Here is a 21,527-nt window from a genome sequence, read left to right as displayed (position 1 = left end):
TTTTGGTAAAGGCTTATCACAACTCAATCCCAGCAGGGCGAGATTTTATACCAAAATACATGTACAACAGTTTTGATCAGTTTAAAACCTTTGGTGAATTATTGTAAACTATCAAGCACTATGGATTAATACATCCTTTTTCGTACATAAACATCTGCAGAAACACAATGGACACAATGCTAGAGCCCGCATGGTATGCAAAAATATTTATAAGCATTATTCTTGCAAAAAGTGTATTTTTAATTCGGTAATTCCACGTTTCGTTACTTATTTTTCAGTATAAACACAAATTTCATCATGTTTTACAAGTGCTAGTGCGATGTTATTTCTGGGGCCGTCATTGCAGTGAGCTATTTTACAAGGTGCCAACAACGGCTCGTTCTTGCGTTATTTTATACGTTAATCTGTTAATTTACACCTACGTGCGCAGTTTTTAGGCAAGAATGTTGTTTATTTTATCATACTTTTACTGAATTGCAGACTATACATGTATCATGATTGCATTTGATAATAACACAATCTACACAATCAAAATTACAACAACAAAAAACAACAACAAAAAACAACAACAACAACAATACAGCTATAAAAGAATAAAAAGGATGGATCGATTATTTAGATAATGCAAACATTTTTATTTGGATGTGCTTGCAAATTTTGACAACCAAACGCAGTTTTGACCAGTATGATCACTTAAACGTGTGTTAAAACTGTACATCCTGTCTAAACCTGTCAATTAACAGTCATACCCGTAAGGTAAAATATGCGTCTATTCTTTCTGATCGATTGTAATATAATAAAACGACGCTCATCAAAAGGGGATGGTACGTGATGCCTTGTTATTTACATTTAGACACAAATTGAAAAAAAAAATACAAAAAAAAAACCATACAAAAAAACAAAAACAAAAAACAACAACAACAAACTAATGAAACAAATTACACAACTTGTGCATCATAAAATTTATAAGCAATAAAATTATATTATTTCCATAATGATTTATGATCGATTTAGGAAAGATTGGCTCCGTTATTCAACACATATAAATAATACATGTAAATGCAAACCGGAAAAATGTACGTCTGGAGATTTTATTAGTCAATTGGCTATAAAATGGTAAGAATAGAGTTCTTGTTTGCCGAAGAGCCCCACCCCCAGATAACCGAATGATATATGTAATCGTAGACCTTACTGAATTTGTCAAAGTCGCGGTCGAGTCGTAATCCATGTTAACAAAGACGCAGGCGACATGTGTAACTCCTTTCTCCAGGGAGAGTATGATTCCATCGGACTCGAACATAGCTAGTGTCTTGTCCCATAAAGGTATTACAGCTGTCTGTTCAACCAATAAAATTTAGTATTTAAATCAACACTTTTAGAAATTTAATTAAGTCCAGACTTATTTAATATCTATAATTTATCAGTGATAACATTGTTTTATGCACCCGCTATAGAATGGTGGTTTGGACCGTTAAATGTTACCCTTGTCTAGTTAATAACTTCCGCTTTATTACATGATGGGGTTTCAAAATAAATTGGCACTCTTAATCACTATAAGTAAGCAATGCATCGGTCCCTAGGTGTAATAATAAACTTGTAGAATGTAATGGAACTTTATCATGAAGTTATTAAGAACACAACAAAACTAATAGTTAATTATAGCCAGCCCATCTATATATACTTCAGTACTTTGATTATTACACGAAATGGTTTTAATAATCAACAGTGTCTAATTAGCACAATGATTGATATAGCCTTCATTTTTGCTTGAAAATTGAGTTTTAAGGGCATGAATGGTGGTAGTGTCAAAGGTCCGTACTCGACAGCGAAATCTGCCTTTTGTTTGCGAATTGACTTTCAAAAAGCATAGACTACATACATATTAGTTGATGGTGAGAAAAAAGTTGACCTGTAGGTGATATATGATTTTAATACGTTGTCGTCGGTTCGATTTTGATGAAAAAAGTACCGATCAATTACCATTGGCTTTATGTAACTGGGGCGTCAGGATCTCTAACACAGTGTGTTCAGGGGCAAGTCGGTCTTTCTTCGAGTAAGAAACTTTACACTCATTGCTGAGTACTAGTTGGTTCCAAATACCGATGCGAGAGTGTATCTTTAGGCTTACAGCTTCCTACACACCCGAACTTGAATAAATTCTGTATATACTAATTCTGAAATGTATTTTTGCTATAACTTGTAGAAATACGTCTGATATTCACCCGTACATTTCCAACATTTTCATAAAATAACCATGTCTGTGTCTTGTCTGTAAAATTCTTCAAAAACAACACAACGTTCTTTTTGTTCATTTAACATTTATTTTTTAATAAATAGTACATTGACAAAAAACAACAATATATTAAGATACAAATAATGCAACTTTGTCCTAGTTTTTGTCAATCTAAACTAAAATATTTTCAAACTAACTTTTCCATCGCGTCGTTCAAATGGTTTTTAGCATTTTTTATTCGATCGATAAATCTTTCATCAAATATATATTAAATTGATAAACATTTGCTGCATTTAGGTATGGACATAAATACGTCGATATTGTATCCTTAAAATGCTCGTAGAAGACCCAGTGCACCAAGACCAGTGCTACCTTGTCTCAAAAGTAATAAACTGGTGAATACATCGATAGCTTGATCAGCGCCCGGGCCAGTAATAGATCCAGAGGCCGGGAAAGCTGGTCTTGATTGAGGTGCTTGGAAAGCTGGTCCATGAGCCTGGATAGCGGAAGGGTGTGTCTGGAAAGCGGAAGGGTGTGTCTGGAAAGCGGAAGGGTGTGTCTGGAAAGAGGAGAATGGGACCGAGTGTCCAATAAAGCCGTGATTCTTCATACGATGAACTGATGGATAATGAAATGATGGTGACCAGTGGTGACGTGCGGCTGAAATGTAAAAAATATAAGTTAAAAGTTTTTGTTCAAGGCTTCATGCCAAAATATTTTACTCCGTAACACATTTAATTATGCCTATTAATTCGTGGTGTTTTATTGCGACTTTCATGTACGAGGAAATATTAGTTAATATCATATGGGTCAATTGATAAAAAGCTTATCTTTTTGTGATTTGTATTTTGAAAACATGGCCATATAAAACATTTATCATTTTATTTCATACATATTGTTGATTCTAAAGGCATCAAGTTTGACAACTTACGTAGGTAATGTCCGTCTGCGGCAAGGCAAAACAGGAGGACGGCCACGACAGAAAACACAGTTACTGTAGTATTCATCTTTTCTCGTCTGCAAATATTATATAAAACATTTGTTGTCAAACAATACACATATATTCAATATTACTTGAACTCATGCCATAAGATCACGGTAATTATGCATTTCCATGTGCCCGGTCAAGGGTCACCTTCAACTTTCGTCAATGTTTTTTTCCCCGATAAGTGTCTCGGTAAAAAAACCACATGTTTTTCATTGTTGAAATAAAAGTCCCGAACTGAGTCCGTTAAAATTGTGTGAGCCTGAATTAACCCTCAAGTTTGTATTGGTCTTGTTCGTTGAAAATATATTGAGTAAAAAGGTAAAGTCACGCTTGAAGATATAACATTTGTGACTTTATTACCTAAACAACAATTGAGGGAGTAATACCATTCATAGGGAGCCTATTGAAGACAAAATTTTAAAAAATGGCCGACACTAGGTTGTTTGTTTTATCTAACTATGGATTTTGACGGTTCTCGTCATGAATAAATACGTTTTAAGATAATGGGCTGTCTTAACAGTTTAATAAGAAAAATAGGAAATGCATGGTAAGTTATTTGTTATGGTTATTATTCTGATAATATTGTCTAGTAGTGCAATCTAGGTAATGACATATCAACGATTTATATAAAATCTAAAATCTTTGCAATGTCGTAGCGACACCCATTTGCATAACAAAAAATCAATGTAAGTGCATGGCAATGCGGGAGATAATTTATACGCGTAAATGTTTGTTACAGAACCGGACTTTTTTCACATTATATTATCAGAATGTATGTAAAATAACACATATTTTTATAGCAAATATTTATGTTTGACATTGGTGATGAATGTTATTCTTAAAGATATACTATGCTCGTCTTTGAATGAAATAATTTTATTGCTTAATTGCTTGGAATCTCAGGAATTCTTACTGAAAATTTGACTAGAATAATTAACATGTTATGTATTGGAAGCTGTATTCCCTATTACAGATCATATCAAATAAGTCTTTTCTTTAAAAAAAGAGCATTGTACGTACGTTAAATTAATTCAATTGTGAGCCAGTCTAGTAAATTGACTGTTTATAAAAAATAATTTGAAACACTACGCAGGCTAAAATTCATTAGTACGTATAAATATAAATTCAATTGGTTAAACTTTAACCTATACTTAAAGGCACATTATGTCATGCAAAAAACAATGTACCATCTTATCTTCATGGCAAGATACCAAAAATAAAGATTTTGAGAAATAAAACTGATAGCATTTCTGATGCATTATGGGCCTTTAACAATGAAACTGCGCAGCAGATATCTAAATTTTTTTAATTATGAAGCCTGTGTATAATAAATCTTTAAATTTACACATGAGCTACACTTTAATTTTCTTTACTAACTTTTCTTTATACAACATTGAATATTACATAACATATTACATATTATATTTTATCTTATCAGCAATTCCATTAATGTTTCAATAATTAATACCGTAATAATTGCAATACAAACTATAGAAAAGAAGAAGAAGAAGAAGAAGGAGGAGAAAAAAAAACAAGAAAAAAAAAAGAGTAAAATTTAACTTACCTGTCTAAGTACTAGTATGCGAATATCGGGTGATGAGAGTAAGTACTTTTTTTTCGATTTATTCCCTTATATACACGTACAGTGTATACCAATGCTATAAAACAATAAATCAGGATGGATGGATTATTTTGATAATGTAAACATTTTAATTGGGCTGTGTTTTTACATAATTGACAGACAGACGCAGTTTTTGACTGGTCCTCTAATTATGTTGTGAAAAAAGTAGCGAACTGTGTCTAAAACCTGTCAATTATTATTCATACCCGTCAATTTTACGATACGGTAAATATTATGTCTGGTGATCTGTAAACAAGTTGCATTTCCCCCTTTAATCTTCCAACAATGAATTTTGATTAAAGTTGCATGCCTCCAGTTGAGCCACACTATTTCAAGAAAGTTTCACTTGAGAAAAATGTAAGATTTTTAGAAAAATAAGAAAGATTTTAGAGTCAAGTAATAATTATCATGTTGTGTACGATTAAGCACTTGTTTTGCAGAATTTATCACCATATTTTTACTGCGTTATTAACGCAGTAAGGGCCATTTTTTATTATTTTGACCCCTTTTTTGTAATTTACGTGGATTACAAGTGCTGTTTTTAATGTGTTAATTATTTTCTTTATTCACTTCACAATATTTCATTTTAAATAAATGAGCTGCGTAAATGTACAATACATATCAATAGAACATAAGTCTGGTACTTTGACTATTTTCAATGGGTTTTATTAACTTTTCTTTAATTAAATGAAAACCCTACGGAGTTTATAAAGAAGCCACTAACATTATAATCTTCGTTTTGCCAAGAACACAAAATCTTTCAGTACTAAGGAATATACAAAAAATCGTCAATATTTAAAAATGCCTGAAGTGAACATACAGACATGTTACCAATACCACTTACACTGCAAGCCAAACAAGTCAAGTGAAACTTCAAGCACAATAATCACATATTAAATGCAAGCACAATGATCTAGTAACACTGTAAGCATAATGATTTAATTAAAACTGCAGGCACAATCATAATGATCTCATAGAAACTGCAAGCCCAATAATTTCATGTAAACTGCCAGCCCAATAATCTCATGGAAACTGCAAACCCAATAATTTCATGTAAACTGCCAGCCCAATAATCTCATGGAAACTGCAAGCCCAATAATCACATGGAAGCTGCAAGCCCAATAATCTCATGGAAGCTGCAAACCCAATAATTTGATGTAAACTGTCAGCCCAATAATCTCATGGAAACTGCAAGCCCAATAATCTCATGGAAGCTGCAAGCCCAATAATCTCATGGAAGCTGCAAACCCAAAACTCTCATGGAAACTGCAAACCCATTTATCTCATGGAAACTGCAAGCCCTATAATCTCATGGAAACTGCAAGCCCAATAATCTCAAGGAAGCGGCAAGACCAATAAGCTCATGAAAGCTACAAGCCCAATAATCTCATGGAAACTGCCAGCCCAATAATCTCATGGAAACTGCAAGCCCAACAATTTCATTAAAACTGCAAGCTCAATAATCTCATGAAAACTGCAAGTCCAATAATATCATAGAAACTTTAATACCAATAAGCTCATGGAAGCTGCAAGCCCAATAATCTCATGGAAACTGCCAGCCAAATAAACTCATGGAAACTGCAAGCCCAATAATATGCCGGAAACTGCAAGCCCAATAATCTCATAGAAACTGCAAGCCCAATAATTTCATGGAAACTGCAAGCCCAATAATCTCATGGAAGCTACCAGCCCAATAATCTCGTAGAAACTACAAGCCCAATAATATCATGGAAACAACAAGCCCAGTTATCTCATGGAAACTGCAAGCCCAATAATCTCATGGAAACTGTAAACCCAATAATCTCATGGAAACTGCAAGCAAGTGCTTCTAGGCGTACATTATAAGTGGCATCAGTTATAGGGTATTGAATCGTTGATAGATAGAATTAGACTTATTGTTTAAAATTATTTTATTTTTGTCAGAAAGGATTGCAGTTTTTCAAATGAATCGAAACACATTTACTTCGGTAAATCGGCAAACTTTTGATCAATATAGTACATCGACTGTTTATAAAATAATTTTAAACACTAAGCTGGTTAAAATTTTAAGTACATATTTAAAAAACAAATACTTAAAATGAAAAATATAACATACTTAAAATAAAAAATATAACATATCTTGGAGTTTTTCTTCTCATATTGATTAAAATATTTTATTTTATCATAAATGCTATGTAATCACATCGTGGCTACTCTATTTCTTATCTTGGATTTATATTCTGGTTCTTGGTAGTCTTAGACTGTTGTCATAACATGGCTGTCACGTTTAATATTTATTAAATTTATATATTTTGGTAAAAAATTATCATAATTATTATACAAATGAAAATGAATGATTTTAGTAAGAAATGTATCATTCTCAACAAATTTAGTATTTAGTAAAATTATACCATGTTGATCAAATTAGTATTCACATATCTGACAAAAATATACTATACTGAGCAACTTGCAGGTAATTTAGAATATTTTAACAACAGAAATGTATGAATTTCTTACCAAACATGCCTGATTTGAATAAAAATGAATAAATTATGTATGGGAAGCTACGTTCCCTATTGCAGACCAAGTAAAGTTGGTCCTTTAAAAAAGTCAGGGTTTTTTATTTTTATTTTTAATGACAGTATAAATTCATTTTGGGACCGCCTATAGTGTGTAGAATCTTAAACATAACATAAATACTTTGTGTCAAGTCAAAACGTGTTTAATTTATTTTGACAAAGAGACTGTGTAGCTGTTATCAATATCTTCTAATATCAAATTTGAGAATAGTATGTTTTTCCATTTTGTGCTTCAAAATTAACTCTTTAAGGGCATAACTGGTGATATGTCCGAGGCCCGTACTCGACAGTGAAAGCCGCTTTTTTTTGCCCTTGTTGGCGGACGGACAAACATGCATGCCCACCGTCCGATATGTTTTTTCTTGTTACCTGTATGCAGAGTTGAATGAACTACTTTCTTTATGTCCGAAGATAAAAATCAGTGTTTTGGATCCTACGGGGTAAACCATTTATGGAATATTTCTGTTAAAAGAAGAAACATAAGCTATATTGTTAACGAAGGAAGGTGCTTATTTCACGAAAAAATATTCGAATACCCGTCTCAACGACGATTCCTAGCATTTTATGAAATGCTGATACTTGTTTAGATATTCCGATTAGACATAAAGTAGGGAAACTATGATTTACGGCACTATTTCACAACTGGGGATTATTATGTCCAATGTCCCAACATTATTATCTTATTCCAGTAGTGTCGCAAGTTTGATGCCAAATAAATGAGTGCAAATATATTTTAATGTGGATGGGAGGGAATATAAACAGAGAAAAGAACTCTTGAAGAAAGTACAAAATGACATAATTGAAAATATGGTACTATTCACGCCTATATAGGCATCAAAAGTTCACATGAAAAAATAACATTTTTAATATAAAACATCCGTAGATGTGTTCATACTGCGGTTATCACGGAACCTCAATGACATGTAACTGCCATTCCATAAAATACGACTGCTTATAGTTCAAAAGATAAATAATGGGTGTCTCTAAATTGTAAAACGAGGGTGAAACAAAATAAATTCGAATTAAGAAAGAGGGATAAAAAAGTAATGAAGCCTGCACATGACAGACATACTGCCAAAAAGGCAGTGACACCGCCAATGCAATAGTCAAACGTGCCTTCACAGCTTTATTTCAGGCACAAGTGATACTCCTCACGTTGTATTTTTACTTGACTTTGACACGCTAACGATCCTATAATAACGCGCAGACGTTGTGCCATGCGGACTAGTCATTTTAGTAAAATGTATTGCAAATGGCAATATTGAAACATCGATATCAGATCATTATTTATGCTATATATACACGTATTGATTCAATCTTTGTTGTAGAAAACAAGCTGAAGTTTGTAGAAAGCAAGCTGAAGTTTGTAGAAGGCAAGTAAAATAGAGAAAACAGAATCCCTAAAGAAAGCCCAACACGGCAAAATTAAAAATGTTGCAGGCTCGGTTTGATTGAGCCTGTTCATGGACGGTACTGGATAGTGCAAGTTACCGTCCACGCCCCCTAGCACCGGCTTAAGCAGAATTCAACATTTAAACACAAAAATGGTGAAATTTTGAATTTAGAAACATCCGCAGATGTGTTCATACGGCGGTTATCATGGAACCTTCAATGTGACACAATAGTGCCATTCCACGATAAGCGGCGTATGGTCCCTATGAGCCCTAGACGTCTGGGCATTCGACCCCGGATGGAATAAAATATAAAATATCACCGGGGTGGTCCGGGATGATCCGGGCAGATATAGCTTTGCCGGCTTTATCCTTAGCTCTGCCGGGAACGACCGGGGTTACACCTGGGAATCACGAAGCTCTGCCGGCACAAACCGGGGATGATCCGGGGTATTATATAGCTGGTAGAGCTACGGTAGAGCCCCGGTGAATGCCGGGCAAAACCCCGGTAAATTCCGGCAGAGTCCCGAAGGATGACGATGGTGCTGCGGTTGATCTCGGTAGAGCCCCGGCAAAGCCAGGCTAATTACAAAAGAATCACGGCAATTTAGGACGTTTGCACTTGTTTATATTAAAACCCTTCCCGTTTCCCTTCTATCCAGTCTTGAATAAGGATTTTTCAGAAAATCATCATGAATTACTGTTCTGGAACAATAGATATTATATTAAATAAAATTATTGGCGACGCCGGTGAGCGGCGTCGTCTCTTATGGAATGCTTTTTATTTTGGCCTATAGAAGGAGCTGTTGTTATTAGCAGTTAATGTCATGTTGTGTTAATTAGTTTTATTTTGATTCGTAAAAATCAAGTAAACAAATATGTTGTTATATTTGTATTTAATAACTTTATGTAAAAAGCATGTGCATTGTGATATTATTTTAACAAAATTGCAGGCTCAGTTTAACAGCTTGTCCCTTAGTTTAGACAATACTAAAACCCGGATTTCGAATATCGTTGTGGTCTACATTGATATGCCGTATCCATTCATTCATCCATTTATATATTTTCAAAATGTTCCTACAAGAAGAAAGTTCACCTGCAAATGAGTATTAGGATAAGTAATGAACTGTTGTAAACGATTATCCTATTGATATTATCCATATAATGTTTATCTGTTGCACAGAATGGTTGTTTTTACAAAGTGTACCAGTATCTGGATGTTGAAAGCTATCCGGTTTTCTGCAATTACTGCTGTCACATGGCCATCTATTTTTATGAACACTTTACCATTAATTTGCATGGCTTACGGGGTTTATGTTTCTCAGTTAATTAGATTCGCTAGAGCTTGTAGCAACATAAAGGATTTCAACGAGCGGAATATTTTTATTACCAGCAAGCTTCTAAAACAGGGCTACCGCTATCATAAATTACGGAAATATTTTACTAAATTTTACAATCGTAACTTTGATTTAATTTCTAAATTCAATAGTGATTTAAAAACTCTTCTGCGACAAGGGATTAGCCAGCCTGGTTTTTATGGCGATGTGATTTACAAACTTCGTAAGATTTTGGGTCATGGTAATTTTTCTGCTGTTTTTACTAAAATCATTAAACGTTTTATTAAAAGAGGTTATGACCCTACTATTTTAAAACATACTGCATGTTTAGTGTTCAACCCTTTTACAGTTGGACACTACGCTTTCCTCTTTTGATTGCATCTGACGGACCAAGTGGGAGACTCTATGATGGATAGTTCGTAAAGCCCTTTGGGACTGAATTGTCTTAATGTTCGTCTTCTGCCTTGCTTCGTCGGGCCCTTGTAGGTGATTTTCTTGTTGCTCTGTCTTCCTTTAGGACATTGAGTACTTTTGTTTTGGTCATTGGGTTTACTTTTATATGTTTCTACATGATCATTTTAGTGTTTTACTTATTTAACCTTTTGTAACCATGACAACTGTTAGAATTTCACTTGGCGGGGATTCATTTTATTTACACTGTCTCGTTTATAGGAACATGGTGGGGCTAAGAGCGAGGTTTGGTGCACCATAAACCGGTTTAAACTCCCCAGCAGTCATTATTATGCTGCTGACCGTTCCAAGGCGGCGCCCCACTGTGTTCCTCAGATGCATGTCTATGTTGTTTCATACTGTTTTGGTGACACTTTTGTTTGTGTCCCTTGTTGTTTTCTCGTCTACGGTAAGTATCGTCCCCATTGCCTCTAGTTTTTATTTCTTTGATTAACCCCCCCCCCCCCCCCAGTCTCCTGTCCCCTTCCCCTTTGTGGGCCTATTATTATTTTCTTTGAATTCCTAATCAGTTACAAATTATTTATCAATTAATGATTAACGTGTCTTTGCCCTGTCCTTTTTATGTTTGGGGTCCGCCTGGGCTCCTTGCCGTTGGGTTCTTGTTGCTTGGTCATGTGGGGGGTTGCGTTCATTGAACGCCGCCTTTCCTTGTTGATCTTGTTTATCATATTTTAATAAAACTGAGCCTGCAACATTTCATAATTTTGCTGTTTAGGCTGTTCTTTTGGGTTTCAGATTTTCTCTATTTTAAGGGGAAGTAACTCATGTTTACTAAATTATTTGTTCTTTTCTGTCTATCTTAGGTATTACTTACTATTTTTGTTGTATAAAATTTACCAGTTGTAAGGTCATCAAAAGCATGTTAATGTTAATGTTAGGATTTCATATTTATTTAACAGAAACTGGGATCATTAATGCTATGTGCATACATGTATATCTTAGTTTATTGATATGATGAGACTATTTCTGAATTAAAAGAGTTACAGTTATGTCATTATTATCAAAGGGATGAGACTTTCATTTAAAGTTATAAATGATAATACATGTATTGATTGAAAATGTCTTTAAACTTGGATCAAGCAATATTATTAATAAAGTCTCAAAAAATCATATTCTGAATAGTTATTCTATTTTTTTTCTAACATGTGCATAGTTTGAAAAGGACAGCTTCTGTCTTATCTATTTGTAATGGAGGGACAACGGTCTCAACCTCCAGGTCTCCTGAGTCAACCCGACAACAGACTTTTCATAGAGTAGATTGTAACTTGCCCTTGAATAAATTTGTGTACTAAATTTTATAGTGGGTGGTTTGTGCCACATGAAAACCGACATAGTACAAAAAGTAACCGGGCGCCAGCTGAAAAAATGAAAATACAATCTACCACAAAGTGGTTCGTTCGTTGCATTTTCATGTTTTCGCCCGGTGCTCTTGATGCAAAATACAAATCAGCCTTCATAAGATTTCTTATCATAGAAAAAAGGTTAGTTTTTTATCTGTACAACAAAAAGATATTGTACATGTATTAGCACAGTTATGTTCACTTTCAACCAATAACTGTCTAAGCCCTTTTTAGTAAAAAAAATATAGAATAATATATAAATTGTTATTTTAATTAAGACTATGAGTATGTAAGGTTTTTTTTCTTATTTATTAATTAAGAATTAATTATCTGTTAATTTAAAAATCTAAAAGTATCTGTCACAGTTTAGATTTGTTCACTATTCAGGGGAGAAATGTGTAAGCAGCCAGATAGATCAATCGCTACAGCTGCGGTGCATTATTCTGTGGGTCACAGGTTTGAGTTCTGGTCAAGCTGAAAGTTGTTTTCATCCTGTGACTGCATATAAGCATGAGTTCAATTCACTATGCTCTGTAAACATAAGAAATTCAAGGACACAAATCAATATAGTTTGGAAATATGTTGTGGTTAAGAACTGTTTCATTATTAAAGAGAAAATGTGTAGCCAGCCGGATAGCTCAGTTGGTCTTCTGAAAGTCATGGGTTTGAGTCATGGTCAGGTAGTTTCAGTCAGGGTTTAGAAGTGGTTTTTCAACTGACACATGTTTGATTCATTTAACAGATTGCATTAAATTTGAAATGGACAAAGGCAGTATTGCATGATACTTTTAGATCTACAAAGGGCATTTGATACAGTTGATCACACTATACTGCATGAAGAAGTTCTTCATGAAACTTCAAGCATATGCCATATGTAATGACATTCTTACATGGTTTAAGTCTTATCTCTGATAGACAGCAGCTGGTGGATGTTGCTGGTACCCATTCTACTACTGCTCTGAGTACCTATGGTGTCCCCTGATGTTCATTTTAGGTCCTCTTTTATGTCTAATATATGTCAATGGCATGACTGCAACCCTAAGCAATAAGCGTTTATTATATTTACAGGCACGAGTATCAGACCTGGGAAGAAAAAATATGACCAGATTGATAAAAGCATGTGTTCATCTTAAAAGTGTCAAAAACCAAAAAAAATGTAAATAATGACCCCCTTTAAAAATATATTTTAAGTTAATAGTATATTTTTAAAGGGGGTGTTTATTTACATTTTTGTTTTTGTTTTTATGAACACAGTTTTTTTTATCAATCTTGTCATATTTTTTCTTCCCAGGTCCGATACTCGTGCCTGTGATTATATGTATCTGGTAAAATAAAGCTGAGTCTGATAAGATTGGTTAATTGACTATTAATTGTCTTTGCATCTTGGCAAGACAGAGTCTATTCTTTTTGGTTTAAGTTAAGTTTCAACTTAAACTTGGCCTAGCCTCCAGGTCACATGTAATGGTACTGCTATAAAGTACACATCTTTTGTTAAGTATTTAGGTGCAAACCTGGATCAAATTCTTTTGGCGTCGCCCTTTGATGCTTTGCATCAATGCTTTTCTTGTATATCAATGTAATCATTTTCGCGCGTTTTCAATCCACCGGGGTTCTACCGGGGCTCTGCCTGGATCCTCCTGGGCTCTGTTTGGATCGACCAGGGCTCTGCCTGGGTCAACCGGGGCTATTCCGGCGTCATCCGGGAACGACCGGGGAAGCACCGGCATGAACCGTAACTTCCCCTGGGCTCTGCCTTGATGATCCGGAGCGCATCCTGGCTGGTTACTTGGGAAGTACCGTAGTGCTGCCGGGTTAGTGTGACCGCATTAATAATTTCAACCCAGATCGTCCCGGATCATCCCGGTAACTTACCGGGATGGTCCTTGGCTCTGCCGGGAGTGAGACTGCAGCTTTATGTCCAGTCTCGCATAAGGATTATTCAGAAAATCATCATGAATTACTTATTAAATAGGAGAAAATAAATTATTATGTATCAGCGTCATCATTTCGCGTGTTTTCAATCCACCGTGGTTCTACCGTGGCTCTGCCTGGGCGTTAGTTTGGAATTACCGTAGTACTGCAGGGGTAAGTGTGACCGCAACAATAATTTCATCCCGAATCGTCTCTGATCATCCCATTTACTTACCGGGGTGGTCCTGGGCTCTGCCGGGAGAAAGTGACACAGCAGCTTAAGCTAAAGTCTCACTGACATCCCGGTTGACGTCCGGGAACGACCGGGGTACGACCGGGAACAACCGGGAACAACCGGGGTACATCTGTTACTCTGCAGGCAATGTCCGGGATGATCCGGGAACATCCGGCATTTGACCTCGGATGGAATAAAATATTTAATATCACCGGGGGTGGTCCGGGATGATCCGGGAAGCTAAGCTTTGCCGGGAACGACCTGGGTTACACCGGGGAAGCACCGTAGCTCTGCCGGCACAAACCGGGGATGATCCGGGGTATGATATAGCCGGTAGAGCCCCGGTGATAGCCGGGCAGAGCCCCGATGAATGCCGGCAGAGCCCCGGAGGATGCCGGCAGAGCCCCGGAGGATGACTATGGAGCTACAGTTGATCCCGGTAGAGCCCCGGAAAAGCCCGGTTCATTTCAAAAGAATCACGACAATTTGCGATGATTGCACTTGTTAATATTAATATTAAAACCCTTCCCGTTTCCCTTCAGACTTGCATAAGGATTTTCAGAAAATCGTCATGAATTACTGTTCCGCAACAATAGATATTATATTGAATAAAAATTATGTATCAATGTAATCATTTTCGCACGTTTTCAATGCACAGGTGTTCTACCGGGGCTCTGCCTGGATCCTCCTGGGCTCTGCCTGGATCGACCGGGCTTCTGCCTTGGTTAACCGGGGCTCTTCCGGCGTCATCCTGGAACGACCGTGGAAGCACTGGCATGAACCGTAGCTTCACCTGGGCTCTGCCTGGATGGTCCGGAGCGCATCCTGGGTGGTTTGTTTGGAATTACCGTAGTGCTGCCAGGGTTAGTGTGACCGCAACAATAATTTCACCCCGGATCGTTCCAGATCATCCTGGTAACTTACGGGGTGGTACAGGGCTCTGCCGGGAGTTAGTAAGACCGCAGCTTTAAGTTTGAAGAAAAAAGGCAGAAGTTTGTAGAAAGTTCGTTTGTAATTTTATCATTTTTTTCAACTACTGGCTGAAATAATTCCCAAAAAGAATACATAAAGCTCTTAGTTGACATCTGACAACAATTGTAACGAACTCCAAACTCGGGTAGCTGTACATGTTTAAGATACGCTATTTTGGACTGATAAGGCTCCCCATGTCAATAAAAATATAGGACTCTAAATGTACTGATGTAGAAATAATGGTGGCTGAGTTTTCCCATAATGTATTTTCGCTCCGTATAACGTATTTTCTTGTTTACACATGCAGAGTGAAAGTATGACTAAGTGGTAACATTGTCGTAATTTGGCGTGTTTATTTTTTTTGCCTGGCGCCCAGCAGGGCGAAAGTACAACAAAGTGGCAGTATTTTCGTCTGGCGCCCTGCGGAACAAAGGAGAAAGAACAAACTTACGACAAAAACAACTATGCCGTAGTTCCTGGAACCCCGCTGAGCAAAATGCGACATGGCATATAACGGCCACCATAAAACAAACGAATAAAAAAAATCATATTTTGAAATGAAATAATTTATTAAACAAGCATGGCATTCAAAAATAAGTAGATGTACAGTAAATAAATAAATTAACGAATAAATAAATAAATAAATAAATAAATAAACATTAAATCTGCACAGGTTTCTCGAGGCTATGGCAGAAACGTCCCCTCCGAATCATCTGAAAGGAATGAAATAAAACAAATGTTGTAAATAAGAATATTCCGTAATCATACATATAAAAAATTTTTTATTAGAATGCCGACCACTTTTCGAAAATCAGAATCAAACATGAAACTTCCTGCTAGCCAGTATTAAAAAAGTTTTGGCTGGGGAATGTGCATTCTTGTATTTTAATTAACAGACCGTCTTCGAGAATATTGGAGTACATTGTTTTCTCCCATAAAGTCGTATAAACAGTGTATACTATCAAATTCAACACAGCATCGTCATTTTAAATATTATTTATTCTAATCTGTGTGACACGTATAATAGCGAGAAAGGCTTGCGTTAAAAAGGGCCCAATTATTTTAATTTGAAAATTGAAATGATAAAGTCACAGCAATAACACGTATAATATCATTTTTTATTTTTCCAACGTTTCGGCAAATGTATGCCTTTTTCAAGGTAAATAAATAATAATAATATCAACGGACGTGACGTCGTAATTTTACAATTAACGTCACGCCCACTTTAGCGGAAAAACGAACAAATACGAACAATTCCAATTGATAAAAGAGATAAGTGCACCAAACAAAGCATCAAAATATAAAAACGACACAATAGATATCGGATTAATAAATACGAATATTTCCTATAGGGTTTAATTATAAAAAATGATAATAGGAAAAAACGAATATCTATGTGGCGTAATTCTAGCATTTGTAGCGTGGATTGATATTTTATGAATTATTTAATTGAGTATAACAATTTTGTGTTCATTCCTTCTGGAAAATGAGTTTTTAGCTTATGAATCCAAAATGTTTCTTTGCACAAACGATCTAAAGTATTGTAAACAACATCTATGGGCATAAATGAAAAGTCGGTAAAATTATGATCGTCCTTATTAAAATGATTTGCAACATTAGTGGAGAATGCAGGATCTACAAAATTGCATATATCAAATTTATGGCTATTCATTCGTTTAGACACAGGTTGTTTGGTTTGACCAACATACTGCATGCTACATTTTTTACATGTTATCAAATATATACAATTCTTGGTTTGACAGTTAGTATGTTGACGTAAGTCAAATATCTCTCCTGTATTTGAACTGTAAAATGACGTACCACTATTAATACGAACACAATGAGAACAGCGTTTTCTACAACAACCTCCAGAATGTGATGTAAAGTCACTGTCAGTATCAAATCTAGATCTAACTAAAAAGTCTTGTAAGTTTCTTGGACGTTTATAGGCAATTATGGGTGTGTAGTTATTGTGAATATTTTTAACACCTTCGTTTTTTGACAGATTTAGTAGGTCCCAATATTTATGAATAGTATTTCCAATATTAGGTAAGGACGGATTATATGTCACAATAAATGGAAGAACGTTTTTCTTTTCTTTATCTTGTGGCCGTAAGGCATCCTCTTGTGACATCTGTGACACGTGAAGAAACGCTGAATCTATAACCGTCTCAGGGAAATTTCTACTTATGAAGAATTCTCGTAGTTTGCTCAGTGAAGTAGAGAACACGTCGTCGTCGGATATAATTCTCCTGTAACGCTTAGCCTGACTGTGGGGTATTCCGTCTTTACACCGTTTTGGATGACAGGATGTATAATCAAGATATTGGTGGTTGTTAGTTTCCTTTACATAAACATTAGTTTGAAGTTCGTACGATTTTCCTTTTGATACTTGAACATCAAGAAACGAAACAGATTGTTGAGATATGGTGTGGGTGAATTTAATGCTTGGGTGAACATTGTTGATTTTGTCAATAAATGTGTTAAGTTCTTCAAGAGAATGATCCCAAAGCATAAAAATATCGTCTAGAAAACGAAGCCACAATGACGGTTTAAGCTGACTATCTTTCAAAAACTCCTCTTCGAATTTCCCCATAAAAAGTGCTGCGTACGCGGGGGCGACTGGGCTTCCCATAGCGGTACCCATTTTCTGAAGAAAATAGTCATCCCCGAACTTGAAGTAGTTATTTTCAAGAATAAGTTTCAAAAGTTTAACAATTTCATCTGACGAACGTCTGCTGTTATTATTTCCTTGTCTTAAATAATACAAACACGCATCAGTTCCATCCGTATGTGGTATATTAGTATAAAGTGAAGAGACATCTAGTGTTACCAAATATGTGTTTTTGCTTTGTAGTTTAATATTACGTAATTTGTTGATGAAATCTGTGGTGTCTTTTACATATGATGGCAATCTAAGCATATGTGGTTTAAGTATAAAGTCGAGATACTTTGAAATATTTTCTGTCGGTGAGTTACATCCTGACACAATAGGTCTACCCGGATACTTTAATGGCAGTGTGAAGTCTGGAGATTTGTGTGTTTTAGGTAAGATATAAAAACACGGTGTACGTATGTTCGTTGGAAATACATCAAATTCATCTGAAATACAGTCGTTTGTTTCTTTAATCTTATCAATGCATTCCGATATGTTACATTTAATAATTTCTGTAGGATCTTCCGTACATTTTTCATAGTAGCTGTTGTTTTCGAGTTGACGTAAAACTTCCCGTCGGTAATCGTCAGTATTCATAATAACGATAGTGTTCGATTTGTCCGCTTTCTTTATAATTATACTTTTATCTTGTGACAGTTTACGTAGCGACTCCATTTCAGACTTGGTTATATTACTATAACGTTTGTGTTTATTAATGATACTGGATTGCAATATTTCTTCCGTAATAGCATTAATGTAAAAGTCCAAGTAAACATCTCTTCCAGCGGTGGGGGTGAATGACGATTCTTTTTTATTGAAAAATGGGTGTTGGGAATATTCGTCTTTTTCACTATCACTTTGAGAATTAGTTTCACAAGGTTCATTTAAATTGTTAAAAAATTCTTTGAGTCTTAATCTTCTTTGAAACATGAAAGTATCTTCAGCAAGTTTAATTTTATCATGAGACTTAATTTTAGGGCAGAACTTTAAACCCTTTCCTAAAAGAATAAAATCATCGTCACTTAGCTTTTTTGAAGATAAATTCATGACTGTCTGCTTCCCTTTCTGTATCTTTTTTTTAATTTGAAAATTGGAAATTTAACGCGCTCTTAACCATTCAGAATAATTATATCGCCGAGAAGACTTCATAAAAAAGATAAAAAGTCCATAAAGAAGCAAGATAAAACAAATAATGTAACATTAATTTACTCTCTGGTATGTGTGTTTCTCTATTTTCATAGATAATGCTATAAAACAAAAATACATACGGGTTTATGCAGTTGTTGATGGTTTTCTTAAAGCAGACTGAAAAGTCCTACACCGCCAAGGGCCTGTCCGAATGGATTTCCGGAGCCAAGAAGAGCTGCCGAGGTGAGAAGTGTAAGTCCGTTATTGAATCCGTTTCTTCGCTGTGGTCCATACATTGGATATGGATGGAATGGCACCGGCATAATTGGTGGCCCGAAACCTTTCTTGTGGCCTACAGATGAATAATGAGTGATTATGTAATCATACGTATACGAAAAAGAGAGAAAACGAAAACTTAAATAAATACCGGAATGTTACTGAGATAGCGAAAATGCTATATATTCATTTAACTCAACCGATTCATTCGTATGATTATAGCGTTTATTCGAAGCAAAATTTTTCTTATGTAATTAGGAAAAGTTAGCTGATATAAAGAACATAGCCTTCACTATTCCCTTCTTTTTCACTTTGACTACTGACAACAGCTAATATATTTATTACAAAAACTAACAAATAAAATACATGCATTTTATGCCAAATACTTTCATAAAGCGGAAACAACGTTTTTGAAAATCTTTTAGGTCGTAAGTTAAAGTGTTTGAAACAAGCAGATATACTTACGGTACATTGGGACAGCACTGGCGCAGACGACAAGAAGGCACAAAGCAATAATGACTGACTGTGATGTTTTCATGGTGATCGTCTGATCTGAAAAGATAAAATGATACTTAAACACTAAAGTAGCTATGAAAGTATTATTTACACATATTTACAATGATGTATTTGTCATGTGATCGTGAACATTCCGCATTTGTTGTCACTTTTCGTGATTTCTAAATGTCTATAAAGCGTTGAAATGATCAAGAGTGGTACCAATAGTTAGACCGGTCTCCTGCATACCTCTAAAAAGTACATCTTGGATGGGAACCATTGTAGGCCAGGGAACCAGATAAAACCTGGTTCCCTGTCCTGGTATGATTCCCGCTCAGAATGTTGGTCTTTATACAAGTGATGCAAAGCAAAGAATACAATTTTACATATAAAACGTCAAAAGGATTTGTTGGTTTGTTTTTGCAGCAGAATCAAGAATGGCTCATGTGCTCCGACGGATAAAATTGGCGTCCATGTGTAGGGAATCTTATAAGACTTAAATAAAAATATCATCAGAAATAAACGATTGTAAAGAAGTTGTAAGCATAATACATGTGTATATACTATTACCATCTAACTTTTTGGTTGATCAGTCTAAAATTGATACCTATTGAAATTTGCTTGACCTGAGTTTCCAACTTATAGTAAAATATCATTGTCGTACTTTTTTTAAACACAGCCATACTTTTCCATAGTATATCTCTTGACTAATTTCTTAAGAACAACTCTATATCACTAAAAAAAAGACGCAAACTGTTTCGGTTGCCTTGACGTTCGGAATTGGAACTCCAGAAAGATGTCAAAAGCAAACGAAATCATGCTAAATTCAAAATTACTATGACAATGCGATTTTTATCTTTAATTAAACATAATAAATAACAACAACAACAATGATAATAAAATGATGCGAATTCATTTTGCTGAACAAAATGAAATCATGTAGAATTAATATCTATAGCGATTTTTATCTAGGCACGAGGAAAAAATAAAACGTTACTGAAGCAAAAGTTACAAAAATAAAATAACACGTTTATTATAATTATATAAATACATATGTATTAAAATGATAAAAGATTCTAAATAAACAGTTACCTTACCAGTTGTCTTTCGATATAACGGAGCAAGTTGGGTTTTAGCAAAATGCTGCTCCAGAAAGGGGTATTTAGTATTTATGTACAAATCAGCGTAATTAAAAATCAATTAATACAGGTGTCTGACATTAAAACATGCATGTAATGACTAATGACTTCAAGTAGTTGACTGACCTTGACAGGTGACCTGTCTCAGACAATGACGTCGTGAATCATTATGCATAATGACAATTAAAATGTATGAGAATATGATAACGTTGCAAATTTTTGCTCTCAAAACAAAATATGCCTCACGGAAACATTATGATATTGACGAAACGTATGTTGAATTATCGGATACTCCCAAACGCTTGAAAAGTAATGGTGTTTTAGTTTCACGAAAACGGCTATGAAGCTCCGATTTATTCCCGAAATATTAAGCATATACTATTATACAAAATAGTAATCAACATAATGTAGAAATATGCTCATTTAAGGAGATTTTTTTTACATTTGCGTCCAGAATAAAATTATTAAATAACAGTCAGTGAAAGAAGATTGAACTGAATAACGGACTGGAACATTTGTTAATGTCAAACATATTATTTTTTATATATATTCTCTGCTACTAAAAGGTTTGAAATAAACATACTCATATCAAATTAATAATCGTTTTCATTCACATGCTTTCTATTCGGAACTTCATGGATGCTTGAACTTTTCAATTCATTTTCAGGAAAAAGATGACTGACCTTAAAGGAACTCCACTGAGGGTTTTTGACAAGGCAGGACTGGAAATATTTTTTCAAGATTAATTTTCAATTTGATGTAGGTTTAGATCAATA

General features: G+C 35.1%; 2 long non-coding RNA genes across 3 annotated transcripts; both read right to left on the bottom strand.

The window, feature by feature from the left end:
- Window positions 1-954: 954 nt before the first annotated feature.
- On the bottom strand, window positions 955-4,920 carry LOC132750519 (uncharacterized). The gene is made up of 3 exons (XR_009628562.1): window positions 4,786-4,920; window positions 3,165-3,250; window positions 955-2,893 (listed from the first exon to the last, which is right to left on the bottom strand). It is a non-coding gene; the product is annotated as an uncharacterized LOC132750519 (long non-coding RNA).
- A 10,685-nt stretch (window positions 4,921-15,605) lies between these two features.
- Window positions 15,606-20,822, bottom strand: LOC132750517 (uncharacterized). 2 transcript variants are annotated; one of them, XR_009628560.1, is made up of 4 exons: window positions 20,710-20,822; window positions 19,583-19,669; window positions 18,982-19,193; window positions 15,606-15,770 (listed from the first exon to the last, which is right to left on the bottom strand). It is a non-coding gene; the product is annotated as an uncharacterized LOC132750517 (long non-coding RNA). The 2 variants fall into 2 exon arrangements; XR_009628561.1 differs by having other exon boundaries at window positions 20,705-20,774.
- Between the last annotated feature and the right edge of the window lie 705 nt (window positions 20,823-21,527).

This window comes from Ruditapes philippinarum, unplaced genomic scaffold, assembly GCF_026571515.1.
Source record: "Ruditapes philippinarum isolate M1 unplaced genomic scaffold, ASM2657151v2 ctg2542_1_1_1_1, whole genome shotgun sequence".
In the NCBI taxonomy this organism is placed as follows: domain Eukaryota; kingdom Metazoa; phylum Mollusca; class Bivalvia; order Venerida; family Veneridae; genus Ruditapes; species Ruditapes philippinarum.
This window is presented reverse-complemented; position numbering and strand designations above follow the sequence as displayed.